This window comes from Pipistrellus kuhlii, unplaced genomic scaffold (assembly GCF_014108245.1).
Source record: "Pipistrellus kuhlii isolate mPipKuh1 unplaced genomic scaffold, mPipKuh1.p scaffold_m20_p_6, whole genome shotgun sequence".
NCBI classification, from domain to species: Eukaryota; Metazoa; Chordata; class Mammalia; order Chiroptera; family Vespertilionidae; genus Pipistrellus; species Pipistrellus kuhlii.
The window spans coordinates 48740716-48759882 of record NW_023425562.1 but is presented as its reverse complement, the minus strand read 5'-3'; the positions used below and the strand labels follow the sequence as shown (position 1 = coordinate 48759882).

Sequence of the window (19167 nt, the reverse complement as noted above, 5' to 3'; positions counted from 1 at the left end):
ATTATGTTAACATCAAATCAAATATTTTTAAAAACAGAATACCACACAATATGGTGGGGGAGAGGGGACAGATTATGAGAAGTTGAATAGGATCGGATGCGGTTACTCTTCTAAAGTATCCATTAACTAAAGCTACATGAAAACCAGAGGAGAAAAAAAAAAAACACTGACATCCACATGAATACCAAATTAATTCATTACGATCAGTGCTACTACAATGAACACAAAATTAATTCATCACAGAGGAATACACAAAGCACTACCCACTTGTTATACCTACTGACAAAAAATAATAGGACGATTATCCTCCACCAGGGCGACACACGTGGCCAAGGGCACTGCCAGAGCGTCAGCCATACAAAAGTGTTGCCTTCCCCGGGAGTCTACCAACATAATTTTGCAAGGAGGCTCTTTATCAATCCCTAGTAAATAAAGCCAAAGCTATGCAAACCTGGATTGCCAATGGTGCTCCTGACCTCTGTTGCTCCCTACCAGGGTTGGGCGTGGGATGAAGCACATGAAGCATCTGCAATATTTAAGGAGGCGCTCACACTCAGGATCCTGCAAATGTGGGCCTCTCCCCTTGTACGACCCTGACAGGGAGCCCACCACCCCTACACAGGCTGCAAGCCTAGAATTGAGAGCAGGACACACTTCTTTTAACTTGGAGTCCGGGGCTGCTGCCACACAGTGTAGACCAGACAGAAACCTAACTCCTGCTAGCGTCACAGAGTCAGCTGTCTTCTCTAAGGAAACCTCCCTAACCCCGTGTTCTCTGAAATCCCTCTATGGAGCATGAGCACTATGAGTTTGGGGTCTACCACAGCACTCTGCACAAGATATGTAAAACCCAAGAAGTGAGTGAGTCTCCCCCTGGCAGCCCCTTCTTCAAGTGGGGGGTTGCAATGCCGGGTACCCTAGACCTCAGGAGCTTAGTCTAGTCCTCATTTCCATCACCAAGTGAGGATCTGCTTGATATTTAAAGGATGTCTTGCCTCAGTGACTTCAAGGGGTTTCAGCATGCAGAAAGTCCCATGTAAGATGGATGTGAACTCCTTCCCATGGATGATGGGTTTCTACTTGATAATGAGCAACGTGAAGTGGTAAGCCTTTGTCCTTCTGTTTGTCAATACCCCTTAAAGCCAGGGAATACTTACACAAGTTTAGGGAGCTGGGAAGTATAGTTCTCATGGACCTGCCTACAAGATTATTCTTGTGGAGATTATTCTTCCTTCCCCTTAAATGATGGATTTTTTTTTTTTTTAATCTTCCTTCCTGGGCTGATCTCAGACCTTTTATGGGACAGGTCCAAGAAATACTAAAATTAGTCAATGTAATGGAAGGCTACAACTTAATGCCACAACTTGCTAAAAAAAGAAATCTATTTATTCAGATTTTTTTTCTTGGCACATATGAGGACTCAATAGATGGATGCTCTTTTCCTTTGCTAAACTGTTCTGTCCATTTTACTTACTTAGCCTTTGGGCGAGCTAATGCTATACCAACACATCTGCACATCACAAGAAATAGGAACCTGCCACAGCGTGAGAGCAGAACATTATATTCCCACCTGAGAATAGGGTACCAATAAACGATGAAAGCCTTAGTAGACACAAAAGGTTTAGGTTATGTGTGTGTGTGTATGTATGTGTGTGGTTGAGGTGGCCGGGGGCAGAGAGAGGGGTTTCAGCACAGGTTAAAAGCACCTTGTAAAAGAAAACTACAAAGGATTTTTTCACCTATACCTAGCCCCATCTGTTTATGTAGGACAGAAGTTCTCAAACTGGATTGTACATTAAAATCACCCAGAGAGGTTTTTAAACTCCCCAATTTAATTGGAGGGGTGGAGTCAAACATCAGCATTTTCCCAAGGTCCCCAGGTGATTCTAATGCGGAGCCAGGGCTGCAAGCCACTAATATGAAAACCAGATGGCCATAGACTAGGTACCTGGGGAAAGAGGGTTTTGCTTTGGGGGGGTGGGAAGAGACACAAATCAGTGAGTTCTCAAGCCTGGCTGGCTATCCCAATCCCATTGAGACCTTTTATTAAAATACATACTCCCAATCACTAGCACAAGCCCACTGAATCAGAATGCCAAGGTATTAGGTTTTGGAATGTCTGTGTTATTATTATTATTATTATTATTTTAAATCTTAAAGTACATTTTGATAGTCAACTGGGATTCAAAACTACTGGCCTAGATGAAATTCGGAAGTTCTTGCCTCTAAGTTGGTTAACTTCCAACATCACGCTTCATGTTTAGACAGGTAATGTTAGCTTGCCAGAGAATTAGGAATGGCAGGGGGAAAGGGTGGAGGAGGAAAAAAGTATTTAAGAAAAAAATAAAAAGAAAAGAAATTTAAGTGTCCTCTAAGCACCCACGAGTCTGCCTCTTAAAGTGCATATAATGAGCAAAAAGACCAATGAAACTAAATTTTGTACCAGTTCATTTCAGCACATCCTGTTTATACGACTATTTAATGAGTCATTCAGCCAGGATGATTTTCTGTCTGAATATGTTAATTGCCATTTTTTTCATAGCTCTCTATTAAACAGTACAGATAAAATAGGCATGCTCATGATTTTAAAAGCCGTATCAGCCACTCACCCTCAAAGGAGCAGGCGACAGGAGTAAAAAGGGGGAACTTTTTTAAAGTATTGAATTCTTTTAACATATATTGGCATTTGGGACCCCACTTCAATTCAAAAGCAAATGTTAGAGTTAGCATAAAAGTGAAAATGAAATGAGGTGGTTCTCTTCCATATGCCATTGGCTTCATTATATCACAAAAATTAGCTCTAATAACAGGACAACAATATGAAGGTTCTTGCACCTGGTAATGTCCACCACTTTTAGGAGGTAAGGATAAATAGTTGGGGAAAGACCATAGATAAAGACAGAGGAATTTTTAACATACATTGATGATCATTTAAGTACAAGTCAGTGTACAATGACTATTATCCATAAGCAAAACACCTGGAAATTCCAGAAAGTCCAGTTAATATTTTGGGGGTTATGTTTAGTGAGTGACTAAGGGAATTTATTTTATTTATCCCCAAAGGAGGCAGAATTTACTGGTGTAAATTCTGAAACAACGTCAATACTAGAAGTGAAGTAAAAGCCATCAGTAATAAAGTCCTATTTTTATTCCCATCATTACTTAATGAAATCAAACTTCTCTTTAATATTCATTTCTGCATTTATGCAGTTTCCAGTGCCTTAATTTTAATTTTAAGCATTTACATTAAACAAATTACATATCATTATACTGCATTTAGAAGGAGGGGGGGGGGGGAAACACAATAAGCCTTAAGGCTAGGACAACATGTTTTACTCTTAACTGCTTTGTTTACAAATATTAAATGGTCAAATTAATAGCGTTCTCCATGGCTTTTGGCATCTAAAATTTTTCATAAATAAAAATAAAGCAACCAAAGAGATGAAACTCCTGTGGCAAAGGTTTATTGGTCTTTGTACCTCATTAAAGGAACTTTATAAATCACATTTGCTCTGTGGAGTAGCAACCAGCACCGCTGAACAGGACAGGTTGGGTTTTAAAAGAGACAAATATGACCTAAAGGGAACACATTTTACTGTAGTGAAAGAAACTGAGGAAACAGTTTGCAGATAAAAAAAAAAAAAAAAAAAACCTTGAAAGGAAGCATCATCTTTGGGAGAGAAAAAAATAAAAATCTCCTCTGAGGAGAACAGCTGGAAACAGGAAGCTTTGGAGCTTTCATCCTGCTGGCTTTGATTCCACCGCATCCCCATATCATGAAAAGGCAAAGAGACTGACTTCAGCTGTGCCTTCTTTCAACAGGAGGAGGAAAAGGCTTTGTGGACTGTGAACAACGCCATCCAGAAGACAACCCCACCCCCAGCCAGACAAACACTAACAATGAAGTGGAAAAAGAGAAATGGCCATAGATGTAAGCAGCAACTCAAAAACAGTGCTCTGCAATAAAAAGAGAATATTCCTTGTAACGTGTTCCCCTTAGCAATTCTCAGACGAATCTGAAATCCCCTAAGTGAAAAACTAACCAAAATAGATATACTCATTATGATAAGTTTTCTTCTCTGTAATACTTTTCTTCATATGAAGAAAGGCATTAGATATTATATCTTGTACCAGAATCCTTAAATCTAAAGTCATTAAATTTTAGTTTCCAAGATAGTTGGTTGGATATCTAAAGTTCTTAAACTTATCTGTTGGGCATGTCATATAGATTTTTCCCCACTGGTACCTTAAAAATGTTTTTAGTAAGTTTATCGTGACATTTAAAGGACAACGTAGCACAGTAAAGGGAGCTTGGATTAGAAGTTTAGATCTTGAGAACCAAATAACGAAGCAGCTCAATAAACAGATCACATGAGCTTAATACACACAATTCACAAATTATTGTTTTGTTGCTATTTTGGAATGCCCTTTAAAGCAAGGATTTCAAAGCCAGACAGTATAGGGAAATGTAAACATAAAACTCTGACTTTGAAAACCACAACCAATGGCATCATACTAGTATGTAGAAGACATCTCATGTTTCACAAAGATGACTTAATTTACCTACAAGTTAAGAAAAGGAACATATATGAAAGTTACATGCAAGATAAGGAATTAATTAGTTCTTCTTTCTAAAGCTCTTTTTTTAACAGACAGGAAACTTTCACAGCACAAGAGGCTTCAAGCAGGATACTTAAAATGAATATTAACTTCATCTTCGCAAAAGGCTTGAAAGTAGGGATCTTCAAATATTTAAAATTCAAAATATTGATTCCATGGTAACATTTCAATTCCTAAAACAATGTCTACTGTTGACACTGGTATGTGCCAACTCCTTACCAATAGATATTAATGACCTTTGACCTATCCTTAGTCATCCTGAATGTCCTTTTTAAATATTTTTATTGATTTTAAGAGAGAGAGAGAGGAAAGAAGAGAGAGAAAGAACATCAATGTGAGAAGGAAACAAGGATTGGCGGCCTCCTGCACACCCCTACCAGGGAAATCAAGTCCACAACCTGGGTATGTGCCTTGACCTGTAATGGAACCAACATCCTTTCAGTGCAGAGGATGACACTCAACCAACTGAACCACACTAGCAAGGCCTGAATGTCTTTTTTTTTTTTTTTGTCTTTGTTTAAAAAGTGAATTTATTGGGGTGACAATGGTTAACAAAGTTATACAGGTTTCAGGTGCACAATTCCACAACACACCATCTGAACACTCTATCATGTGTTCATCAACCCAAGTGAAATCTCCTTCCATCATCATTTATCACCCCTATACACCTACCTCCTCCACTTTTCCCCACACCCCTACCCCTAGGCCAATGGCTGGCAAACAGCAGCTCTCAAGCCACATGCTGCTCTTTGGCCCCTTGAGTGTAGCTCGGCATTAGAACCACTTCTTCAAAATAGACTCGAACAGGCCGAAAACCGACTTCTGCTCATGGGCCAGGAATTTTCAATCGCACTGTACATGCACCCACACATGGTATTTTATGAAGAGCCACCTCAAGGGGACAAAGAGCCCTATGTGGCTCACGAGCCACAGTTTGCTGACCACAGCCCTAGGCAATTCCTGTTATCTTTTATTTGAACTACTTTAGTTATGAATGAGACACAGTACACTATATAACTTTGAGAATCCTCATATGTCTCTAAAATAAAGCAATCTTCACCAACAGAAGAAAATGATTTTGTTACATCAAATTTTGAAGGTCAATTTCCTAGTCAGATAAAATGCCGTGAATATCAAAACTAGAAATTTTTATCAATATGCATTCTTGGAAAGTCCCACCTAGAAAGGGATGAACTCAGTCTCGATTTTCTTTATTGATTTTTGTCAAGTTCATCATCAGTGTCGTCCTCATCACCAGAGAATTTTCACATATTTCATCTGTTCTCAAAAACAACCTAAGAGGGAAGCAGACTGGGTGTTCTTCTCTTTATGGCAGAGATGAATAAACAGACCAAAAAGGGTCACCTCCCCATGGTTACAATATTAGCAATAGTGTCCTGATCTCTGGCAGTGAGAGATCTTTACAGGACTCCACAATTGGGAACCTAACCCTGATTCATAACCTTCACCAATACTTAGGAAATAAGCAGCTCAAGTTCAATTTTCACACCAAATTACAGAATTCTAGTTACATCCTAACACATCCTCTGGACACTAAGATTCATTAAGCAATGACAATAATAAGACTGTATGTAGACTTAACAACATACAGCAGAGCCACCTTTTCTTTGAAATCTAGTTTACTTTCCCTGATGGATTCTTACCTCCTCTGCTCTTTTAAATTTGTGTTCATTCCATAACACTTACTGAGAACCATTAGGCAGCCTGGCCACTGTCAAGAATATAAGCTTGAATTGAGGCAGAGGGAGGAGAATGCCACAAGAAGCCATTTACATACAAGGAGAAGATGCTCATATGACAATGGAGGCAGAAATTGGAGTGAGACTTCTACAAACCAAAGAATGCCTGGACTATCAGAAGCTGGAAGAGGCAAAGAAAAAAGAAGATCTTAAGAGGCTTCAGAGGCAGCATGGCCCTGCTAGCACTTTGATTTTAGACTTGTAGCTCCAGAAGTGTGAGAGAGTAAGTTGCTATTATTTTAAGCCCCTCCAAAAAAGAATACATGTTTGAATCCATACATGCTGCTCCCATGAAACCTGTAAAAAACATAATGTGCACAGGGGAGTACAGGGACCTCACATCTGTCGAGCATGTATGGGAATTAAACCATTTCCAAGCTTCTCTCTTTAAATCCTTACAACAATTACGTCAGATGGAAAATGAACTTAAGGAAGAAATGATTTTTGCCCAAGATTCAAAGGAGTAAGCAAAAGCACTCAGATGGACGGCCAGGCGCAAATACAGAGCACATGATTTTTTTTCATCAGACCATATTGACTACTTAAAGAGCACTAACACAAGATTAAAACTTTAATACCATAAAAGAAGTTCAGAAAAAGTGTTACATGCATTCAGGACTGATTATCTCTACAAAGACTAGTAGTGAATAATAACCTGCAGTAGCAGGCTCTCTTAGAACAACAGAAATGCTACTAGTAATTGGGTAAAAACAGCAAAACTATTTAATCATGGTATTTATACACTGGTAAGAGCAAACACTACCCTCAGTGTTTTAGAGAGAATGATTATATCATAAGCAATTTAATCTTTTTTCTTATGATTTTAATTCATTTGGCTTTGATTTAGAAATATAATAGGTTAGGTGAAATTGGTGTCAATATTGAAATTAAAAGGAAGCACACAAAGCAATTAATTGACAGACTTATATACCATTCTCACTCATGTACCCCATTGTCCCATCTACATCTACTATACATATATCTGCATATATATATACACACGTATCTATAATAATGAAAGTGTAATATTCTAATAGACCGGACGTCCTTCCATATGTCCTTCCGTCCTCCAGGACAAAGACGGGTCCCGGGTGCCTGCCAACTGCCCGAGGGAGGGAAGCTCCATCCTGGGTGACAGAAGCCAGTTTTGGCAGGAAGCCAGGGGAAGGAAGACCAAATCTTGCACGATTTTCATGCATCGGATTTCTAGTATATATATTCCCTTTACATTCAATATTGACACCAATTTCAGCAGTACAGTGATTCACCTAACCTATTATGTTTCTAAATCAAAGCCTAGATAGATTAAAATATATCTCTATATATCTGTATGTATATATCTCTATATATCTCTATCTCTATCTCTATCTCTATATCTATATGACATACCCATGCACACTGCCTCTCATTTGTTCTATTGGCAAATGGATTGCAGTACCAACTTCAGAAAACAAAAAAAATATGAAAACAGAATAGATATCCTCTCCCATATTTGGAAGAAAAACCCTAATTCAAACTTCCAAGCCTCCCCCAAGAACAAGCAATTATAAGGTGCAGAAAGGCAATGGCTTTAAAACAACACGCTAATCCTAATATTAGTACCTGGAAAAAGGAAAACTGCCAAGATGTTGGAATAGTGCCCAGTTATCCGTCTTACCTACAGCAGTAAAACTGTCCTATAAACGTGAACAAGACAGTTAGGATACATTCTGGAGTTCGGTTATTGGCATTTTTTTTTTGCACCTCACCATTCTCTAGGAGAACAAGCCTGACCTATGGAGGAAAAACACAGCAGATGGTAACCCAGCCCGGTACCAAGAGCACTGAGTCAATCCAAATAATTCCCACAAAAATAAAGCAAGATGTTCAATAATTTATGGCCCCAATTCCACTAGATAATTATGGAATCTTGCTCTTCTAAAAAGCTACCTTTTTATTATAGTTTGCTGAATAGTTAGCTAAACTGTCTAATAACAGTATATTAACTATAAAATAATTACTGTATAATCTATAATAATAAAAGCATAAAATGCTAATTAGAGCGAACAGCCAACAACCTTCCAGACATCCTTCCAGATGACCTTCCAGACGAAGCCAGGGCTGCTAGGGCCAAGGCAAGCCGCCTCGGCTGTGAGGGCTGAGCCCCTTGCATGAATTTCACACATCAGGCCTCTAGTTACAAAATATTAATAATTACAGCTAGCACTTATGCAAAGCCCTTCTATAAGCAATTTACAAGAAATACTTAACCTACCCTGTTTCCCCGAAAATAAGACAGTGTCTTATATTAATTTTTTCTCCCAGAGTTGCGCTAGGTCTTATTTTCAGGGGATGTCTTATCTTTCCATGCGCTAGGTCTTATTTTTGGAGGATGTCTTATTTTTGGGGAAACACAGTATTTAATCAGCACATTTCTACAAAATTAACTGACACAGAGAACCAACTTTCAAAGCCAGGATGTAGAGATCTGGTTCTGTGCTGAACTACTAGCCTATATCATAAAAGGGTAATATGCAAATAGACCTAACCGCAGAACAACTAAACAACCAATCAAGTATAATATGCTAATGATATGCTAAGGCTGCTCAACTGCTCACTATGATGTGCACTGACCACCAGAGAGCAGATGATTCGATCTGTAGGTTACTTTGCTGCTAGAGTCCGGCCAATAGGGACTGGGCAACATGGGACAGACATGCCCTGGAGGCCTCCCTTGGTCCCTCCTCGGCCCAATTGTGCACTGGTGGGGACCCTCAGCCTGGCCTGTGTCCTCTCATAATCCAGGACCCCTCTGGGATGTTAGAGAACCAGTTTCAGCCCCATCCTGCAGGTCACTCCCCTTGAGAGGGCAACAAACACAGGAATAGCTGGTGAGCAATGCTGTGGCAGCAGGAGCCTCTCCTGATTGGGACTGATTGGGCGCAATCCTGTGGCAGGCACAGTGGGGCCAGAAGGAGCAGGAGCGGCAGGCGGCCTTGGACTCTGGGTTTTGGCCCGATCCCTGCAGGCCACCCAGAGGGACCCCACCCGTGCATGAATGCATGCACCAGGCCTCTAGTCATGGCATAAGAGGGGGGTTGATCTAAAGATTTTTCCAAAAGGAACAAATAATGCTTTTACATTGAAAGAACTCTAGGCCTGGATTCAGCTGGCCTGAGTTCTAGACCTGGCTATTTAATATGTAAGCTCCTTAGAAATGCCTCATTGAACAATAGTTTCTTCATCTGTGAAAGGAAGGGATAGGCTAGAAGCTGGGAAGTTTGTTACCCCAGTTTTAAAGATTTCAATTCTGAGGCTAAACCCTTAAGTCTCCGTTTTACTTACAGATCAGATAATTTTCTATCCTTGCACCAAATCTAGAAATAATGATCACTTGCAGTGGAAATCAAAGAGCAGCAGTTTTCTCTCTGGTTCAATGATCATCAACCACGTGATTGTTGTAAAGCAGCACTTCCTCTCTGCAGAGAGAATTAGGCTATTTCTAAAAGTATAATTCCAACAAACCCAGTAGGAGCTGTGGCTGCCACTTCCCAATTCCAAGGCAGAATCAGACTTTTGATATTAAAATAAAAATCAAGAATCCTCTGATCAGCTTCTTGATTCTAAAACCACTTTTTCTTTCTAAAGATGAAGGCACATATCCAATGAAAAAACATCACTGACAATAATACACACATTAAAATGTCCATGGACATATACACACACATCAAATGCCCGAGCGCGTGTGCGCGCACGCACCAGACACACACACACACACACACACACACACACACACACACACACATCATAATTTCAACAAGCAAATATGCACGCATTCACTTCAACACAATCATTCTAATTATCTTTTCTTTTTTCCTTACCAAAGAGTAACATATTTCTATGCAATTCAGTTGCATGTGAATAGGCAACTGAACATGTGTAGGTAGAAGTGAGCATCTTTACAAAACCTGCCTGGCAACAGCAATGGTGGCAGCCGCAAATGTAATCACTGAATTCCAACCTACACATAAATTTTACTGTTGGGTGGGGATAGGAGGGGGCATTTGGGGTTTATTGTCTGTGTTGAGAATAATCTACCTGGTAACATATTGGGCTCAAGTGTTAGTGTTGAAGTTTCCCTCAGTCTCATTCCCTAAAAAAATTATCCAGGTTGAGCCAGCCCTATGACAGAGAAAATGACCCATATGTCCTGGAAGTGACCAAAAGGAGAGCACTGATGGCAACTTGTTGCCTATAAAGTGCCATCCTCAGGCTGATGCTCACTGGAGCAAAACACAGACCCAGCAGAAGTCAGAGGGGCCTCCTGACACAAAGGGCCAGTGGCAGTGGGACAAGGTAGCTGGAGGGTTTTACCCCAAACACATAATATACCCATTTGACCCCCACCAATAAAATCCCTCTCAAATCTCTGATTTGATATGTGCAACTATAAAATCATTCTTACAGTGAAACTAGCAGTATCTTTAGAATATTAATTGTATTCCTTTAAAATGAGCTGTAGCCAAAACCGATTTGGCTCAGTGGATAGAGCATCGGCCTGTGGACTCAAGGGTCCCAAGTTCGATTCCGGTCAAGGGCATGTACCTTGGTTGCCGGCACATTCTCAGTAGGGGGTGTGCAAGAGGCAGCTGATCAATGTTTCTTTCTCATTGGTGTTTCTAACTCTCTATCCCTCTCTCTTCCTCTCTGTAAAACTCAATAAAGTATTTTAAAAATAAAAAATAAAAATAAAATAAAATAAAATGAGCTGTAACAATCTATCATAGTTCAAATCAGTGGGTTTACTTAACAAATTGAATCGCTGAGCCATCCCACCACCTCTTCTAACCAGACTACCATTCCTAAATCTTCCTAGTATAGCAATTCCACTGCCACCACTTCTGCAAATGATTTCTGAGTATCAATATATTTCATTGAATTTTCAACTATAGTTATGATGTCTAATGATAACTGAGAAACTAGCCCATTACAGGATTCCTCTCCAAAACTGATCGTGATAAAGCATGAAAATGGTTCTTGAGCACTTACAGTTGCAGGTACTTGTGTTATCCCCATTTTACAGATACATTAAGCAGCTATGTTTTTAAGTTCCTAGGGAATAAGTGCTAGAGCTGAGACTTTGAAATTAGAGTCCATGTTGGAAAGCCCTCCCTTCCTTCCCAGCTTGCACTTGATTTTTAACTTTAATTACCAAAAATCTGGATCATAAACATTGTTGCTATGCATTTCCTTTTATTCCTGGAAACATTTAATAAGAAAGTGCGTAAAAAAATTGCAATACATGCTAGGTGCTACAAAAATCTTCATTTCACAATTCCTAAAGGAAATTTGCTTACTTTAAAAAAAATTATGTGCTTGCTGACTTTAAAAAATCCAAACAAGCCTAAATAGTACTTTGATTAACTGTTAGAGCAGATGATCTGAAGTAAACATCACAGTAAAACTTTTCTGAAAAATTATAGGACTTTATTTTAAATCTTAATAAAGTTTAAACAGAAAAAATACTCCATTCTGAGTTCAATAAGTTGCTAACTTTGAATATTTCACACAATAATGAGATTAATTGGAATTAAAATATATCTACATGTCTTATTTCTATAAATATTCAAAGAACATTAAGAATTGTCTGCCAACTGACCATCCCCAAATATTCTGGATTTCCTAAAGGAATATCAGATACAGGGCAGGTTTTTCCATGATGTTACTGTACGACTAAGACACGCAAAGACTGAAGTTACCCAAGTTATTTGCTGCTGAGACTATAGTTACCTAAAAGCAAATAGATGCAGCAACAAAAAACATACATGTGTTATGCATTATACACATCCAGTTCAGATGATGGAACTACTGATTTTTTCAGCCTTAATTCACTGTGTAGAAAACTACTCAGAAAATACTAGTAGTTGATGTCCCCAACCAGTATAGTGTATAAAAGAAGCCCTCAGAATTATAAATTAAATTAATTTCTTTTAGAAAACTGGAGAGCTGAGAGAATGAGCCCCTCCAATGATAACTGAGGTGAGCCCAAACAGTTTAGAGGTTTCACAGGCAATCCAGGTCATCAGGGGCATCCAAAATCACTGCCCCCAAATCCTCAGCCCCTTTGCACTAGAACAAAGAGTTAACTTCTGAGAAACATGCCTCAGAAGCACTTTTACACATGTCATTATCATACCTGTCTCCAGTAGGAATTCCATTAAATCAGACATTATTGAGGGTCCAAAAATTAAAGGAAAGTAGGATAAAAATCACAGGAACTTGAAATATTAGGACACCAACCAGGGAAATTCCTTTCATGATCAGTCCCTATCTTTACCCTGAAACATACCTTGAAAGGTTTGAAATAATACCTCTCTTTGGATTTGTTCATATATTAAAGTGACTGAAAAATTATCTAAAACAATAATCCCAAGGAATAACTAAGAGAAATGAAAGCAAAACCAGATTTTTAACCAACACTAGCCTTCCATTTTCTCACACTATTTTTCCCTCTCATGTGTGTCGTTTTTAAATTTCTATTTTATGGAAGTTATGTCTCCTCTGATGTTCTACACAGTGTCACTCAATGAATAAGAATGTCAGTTACCACATCTTCTAACTCCAAGGGAAGGGCACAAATTCATGACCTAAAACCTCTCTGAGTGAGTCAGGGCAGAAGACCGAGGAAGATTACCACTATGGTATTTCTCTGGCTAAAGAGTTATATGACACACTCAGGCATTTTGAAAGATACAACAAAAAAAAGATACAGTTTAAAAAAGAAATATTAGTAAAAAAAATAATAATAAATGAAAGAAAGAAAGAAAGAATAAAAGAGAAATATTAGTAATATTTCTCATTACCGTACTTCCCATACTTAGGTATACAACATGATAGAAAATTTTAAAATATATCAAAGAATTACATGACCCCAAGATCCTAACCCAGGCATTTCAAACTGTAGTGTTTCTAAAAAGTCTCCATCAGAAATGTACAGGGATTCAACTTCTAAGCAGATGATCCAGAAGTTTACAAATCACATTTTTTCATCTAAAACGAGGATTTCGAAATATAAGTTACTTAAATGTTTACCTCAGCTTTCCTCTTCCATATGAATAAAAAGCAATAAATTCCCCAACATATCTGGTGATGAAAACTCTAAAATACGGCTTCATAAACTTTGAAAGTGTGTGAACTGAGCTATTTCAAGGGCCTTTCTTTTAAAGCAGACTCTCTGCTCATCTCTGCTTCGTGGAAAGAGAACACAAGTTAATGATGATGGCCGATTCTCATGTATTTGTATACATCTGTCAAGAGAAAGGGAAATTATATGGGCTGTGTGTTTATGAGCGGCATTAGAAATGTGAACAATAGCGGACTGGAACAAAAATAAAATATGAGTCAACAAGATCTTTGCCAAACAGAGGTCTCAGGACAGCCTCGTTCAGTCTTCTGGGAATCCCACTCCAATAAGCACAATAAAAGCAGGACGTGCCTCATTTCCTTCGACCGCTCCACATGCCTCTCTTGGAGATGTTTGTAAATTTCCTTCCTCTACGCATCAAGCTGGCAAACTGGCGTCATTTCTTTGGGGTAATAATATCCTGTTGATGTCTGGGTAGATCTGGTTAGAGTGTTTCCTCCACATAATAACACATATAATGTTAATATTTTTTCAATACAATGCATTAAATTATGTTTCAACATATCTGAACACAGTTCAACAAGGCATGATTTATTTAGAAACTAGTAAGGACAAGAGATTTTAATAAAATGTGAGTTTTATTCCTGGATTTATAACCTAGATTTAGGTAATAAAGTAACTCCAACAGTAAAAAGCAACCTCTGCTTTGTGTGAAACTGAAAATATTTTATACCTACAATATACCTACAATAGTTAATTAATGTCATTGTTTTCGTTCAATTTCTATGCTGGAGTTTGGAAAAAATCACATAGCAAAAGAACAATCTTAGCATTAAGACTCATGAAAATAGTAACTTTTATTTGACTGGATATACAAATTGCACTAAGTGGTTTAAAACAGAATTCCAAACGCATTCCAAAAGAAATTTAAATATACTATAAATTCAGTCAAATACAACGAGTAACCTGAAACTTTTATGTAAATAAATGCTTTTCCCAAACGTTAAAAGTGTGTTTAGACCTGAGAGTATATTTGTTGGACAAAGAATTTTTACCTAAAGTAAATAATTCCAGATAGAATTATATTTCTCAATAAATGTATATGATATAAAGGAAGAAAATTATACAGTGACAGTTTTGAAAAAGAGTGCTTAAAGGGTAAGATCAGACTGACTCTCAAATAAGCAACCATTCTGGTTCCAAAGAAAGCAAAAGTTCATCTATTAAATACTAATAAGAAGCATGAACATGAAGAGTGTTCAATGTCATTAATAATCCAGAAAATATCAATTTTAAACAGAACACAATCAGATACATTCTTCAACTACCAAGAGAGTAAGACAAATATAATGTAAATTGGCATAGCCTTTCTGGGTAACAATTTGGCAAGAAATGATAAGGGTCTTTCACTTAACAATTCCCCAGAAAACCATCTTAATACTATTATCTTCGCAAATGAGGACAAGTATTTGTGTACAAGGATATCCAAGAAAGTGGTCAACAATAGGAAACTGTTTAAATAAATTATAAAAGACCCATAGGATGGAATATTATGCTGCCTTAAAAAGATCATGCTTTCATACTTTCAAGGACATTCAAAAGTGCTCATGGTATTATAGAATAAGTTTTAAAAAGCAATATATAAATTTCATTTCAAGTTTTTAAAAACACAGAAAGACTAGAATGTGCACAGTCTTCAAAAATTAATACTGGAAAGCAATGAAGATATTTATATATTTAATCAGAAAAAAAATAAAATATATCCTATATAATAAAAGCCTACTTTGTTAAGTGTACGGTCGGTCATCTAGTCATCCGTTCAACCACTCAAAGTGTAATATGCTAATGATATGCTAAGGCCACTTAACTGCTATGACATGCACTGACCAAGAGGGGGCAGATAGTCGATTGGTCGACCAGTCGCTATAACATGCACTGACCACCAGGGGGTTAGCTTGCTGCTGAAGTCTCACCAATTCGGACTGAGCAAGATGGGCTGGACATGCCCTGGAGCCCTCCCATGGTCCCTCCCTGGCTGGCCAACCTCCCACATCCCTCCCTGATCGTGCACCTGTGGGGTACCTTGGCATGGCTTGTGCCCTCTTGCAATTCAGGACCCCTTTACTGTTGGAGTTACTTTATTATCTAAATGTCAAAGAGCTGGTTCTGACCCGATCCAGCAGGCCAGGCTCAGAGACCCCACTGGTGCATGAATTCATGCATTGGACCTCTAGTATAGATAGATAGATAGATAGATAGATAGATAGATAGATAGATAGATAGATAGATAGATGTAGATATATGTGTGTGTGTATATATACAGGATGGGGGAAATGTAGGTTTACAGTTATGAGTTCATGAAACACTGCTTATTCTTATATTAATTGTTAATTATTGTATTACTTTCCATACTAACAGCTGTGAACTTCTTTTGCCCCACCCTGTATGTGTCTTATTCCAGTAATAACGATAAAAGTTCAGAGCTGAGAAAGTTTACATCTGGAGAAGGTACTGGTACTAGTATTCTCTTTGAATACTAGTAAGATTTCAACAGGTAAATTAAGTGCTTGAAGGCGGGGCATAATGAGCAGTTATAACAGGAAAAGGCCATTAGATTTGAGCATCAGGCCAGTGAGTAACTAGTAGCAAACTCATGGACAGAAGGGAAAGAGGCATCACCTTACGGATTTCAACTAGGCTGTGGCTCCCCCACCTTCCCCTCATCCCCAGTGAGTCAGCATTCTAAACATGCAAATGTTCACCTGGCACCAAGAGGATAAAAAAGCATCATTGATTATTGCAGCCTCTGGTCCCACCCTTGCTCACTGAAATAAAACTCTCCCTTTTGCTGGTAGGTGATTCTGGGTAATTCCCATGGGTTCTTTATTCTCATTGAACAAAACCTCTCTGAGACCTAGGCATGATGAAGCATAGAAGACAAAGCTCAGTTATAAAATACTATACTCACTCCTTATCCTTCCCAGCCCTCAGCTTTTTTTTTTTTTTCTTTACATCAATAGCCTGTCTCCATATAAATATCCAATTTTGCAACACTTAGGTACCACAAAGTCTGTGTGAATGAGCCCAAACATTGATTACCAAATAGTGAAAGGGTCTAGTTTTCCTCTCACCAATATCTTTTTAAAAATAAGGATGTTGTTTCTTACAATATTTTCACAAATATCTAACTACTCTCAAAGCTACTGTTTGGCCTACAAATGCAACCTTCAGTTTATTAAAATTATGTCCTGGCCGTTTTGGCTTAGTGGTTACAGCATCAGCCCACAGACCAAAGGGTCATGGTTTTGATTCCCCTTTGTATCTGGGTTGCAGGTTCACTCCCCAGCCCAGGTTGGGGACATGCAGGAGGCAACCAATCAATGTGTCTCTTCATCTCTCTTTCTCTCCCCACCCTTCCTCTCTCTCTCTCTCTCTCTCTCTCTCTCTCTCTCTCTCTCTCTCTCTCTCTCTCTCTCTCTCTCTCTCTCTCTCTCTTAAAAAAAAAATTCAATGGAAATAATATCTTCAGGTGAGAATTAAATAATAATTTGCATGACTTCTAACAATAAATTTGGAAAATGCAATGAGCTTTAATGACTAGATGATACAATTTTGTCTTTTTCTATTTATTTTAAAAAATTGTTGATTCCTTAAGTAGTATTTCAGAACACAAATTATATTTTTGAAGTTTTATAACAGATTCACATTTAATAACTCTCCCTTTTTCTCTATATAACATTTCCAAAAACCTTTTTGTTCTCTTTGAAAACATATACACATGAAAGTTTCAGGCTTACCAGCCAGCATTACTGGTACCCCTGTTAATTCTAAATGAGTTAGCATAAACATGTAAATCCCTCTTTGTAGATGCCTGGCTATTCCTTTATCCAAGACCAAGCTATAATCTACAAAGATAAGTAAGATCTATGTTCTTGACTTGCTTGGCTTGTAAATTCTTTCGAATAGATAAGCTCTTGATAAGTATTCCTTAGCTCAAAGATCAAAGATAATTCTTCAAACACCAGGTTGCTCTCCTATCTCCATCTCTCTTCAGATGTCTACTGTATATTTTCCCCTTTGTTAATGTTCTCTAAATAGTACCAAATTAATGAATGCTGACATTATTCATACTATTTTGATGGCATCCTGTGGTGACAATGCAACAACAGGAGTATCATGAAACCAAGCAACATGGTCTCCATGTTTACTTCCTGACAGAGACTCAATTACTCAGCATGTGTTGGGAACTATTACACATGCATATACTCACAGAGTAATCACACATACCCCCATGCTGGCCAGTACCCACGGCCAAGACTTGAAAATTAATCTAGTGAAGATGAGGAGGTGATAACAGTTAATCCAAATCAATCATTAAATAAAAAACGTTCAAAGAAATCCAAAGTTGCTAGTATCTCAACTCAACTGGTTTTGAAAAGGCCCATTATGATGAAAACTTCTTCCAGGGTGAACTATATATCAGGCAGCCTTAGCTCTAAATTTTTAACAGACAAGCTTATTATAAGTAAAGAGTAGCAAATAAAAAAAGAAATAGATGATTTTATAAAAGAAATAGATTAAATGTTCATTCATGCACAAAGCAATTGCTGTGTATTATATATAACCAGTGCACAAATTCATGCATGGGTGGGGTCCCTTGAAGTGCCTGCAGGAATCGGGCCCCAACTCACATCCCCAGCCTCCCAGCCACGCAGTCCTACCTGGCACCCACTGTGGTCTGGCACTGCCCGCTCACCTGCTCCAGCCATCCCACCACAGTCCCACTCTTGTGAGGGCCCACTGGGGCTGGCAGCACCTCCACTGCCACCTGCTGCCAGCACTGTGTCACCTGCCATGTTCTGCACCACACCCATGGTGGTCAGTGCACATCATAGCAAGTGGTAGAACTCCTGGTTAACTCCCGGTTGAGCAATTTGCATATCAAGCTTTTATTATATAGGATATTTATAGAATGGCACAATTTGTATGTGTTATCATAGTTCAAATTATCTGATATATGCATAATTCATATGCAATGTAATATTTACTACTATTATTATTAACATATAACATTGAATGTTCATTATGTGCCAGGCACAGTGCTAATCAATTAGTAAACATGTTCATTTGATCCTTTCCACTCTATAAATTAATATAAATATTATGTTTTTAAGAGTGTAAACAACTTCAACAAGAGTAAAAATTTGTCGACATTATGGAGGCAAACCCCATAAAAGACACTTACAACTTGTTTGATCCCATATCACCAACACTTACTGTAAAGAATGCCTAACAAATACATTTTAAGAATCTACAGAAGACAGGCACGTAGATGGGATGGGGGAAAGTGAAACAGTATCCAAAGTGAGAAAAGAATAGAGTGTATATAAAACTCATAGAAAGGCAGGATCCTGACCCTCAAATAACCTACAGTTCATTCAACAAACTAAGCACCTCAGCAGGTGTTATAACTTGATAATTATTATGACAACACTAGAGGCCCTGTGCACAAAATCTGTGCACGGGTAGGGTCCCTAGGCCTGTCCAGTGATCAGGACCAATCAGATTCCTCACCTTCCCACCTCCTCGCCCCCTCACTCCCTCAACACCCCACTGCCTCCACTGGTCCCCTTCCATGTTCCATTCTGCCCCCTGGTGGTCAGT

The 19167-nt window shown here is 38.4% G+C and overlaps 1 protein-coding gene across 22 annotated transcripts in view; it reads right to left on the bottom strand.

Moving 5' to 3' along the window:
* TCF4 (transcription factor 4) overlaps positions 1-19167 on the bottom strand; it is a 344054-nt gene that overhangs the window by 253542 nt on the left and 71345 nt on the right. The window lies entirely within an intron of this gene.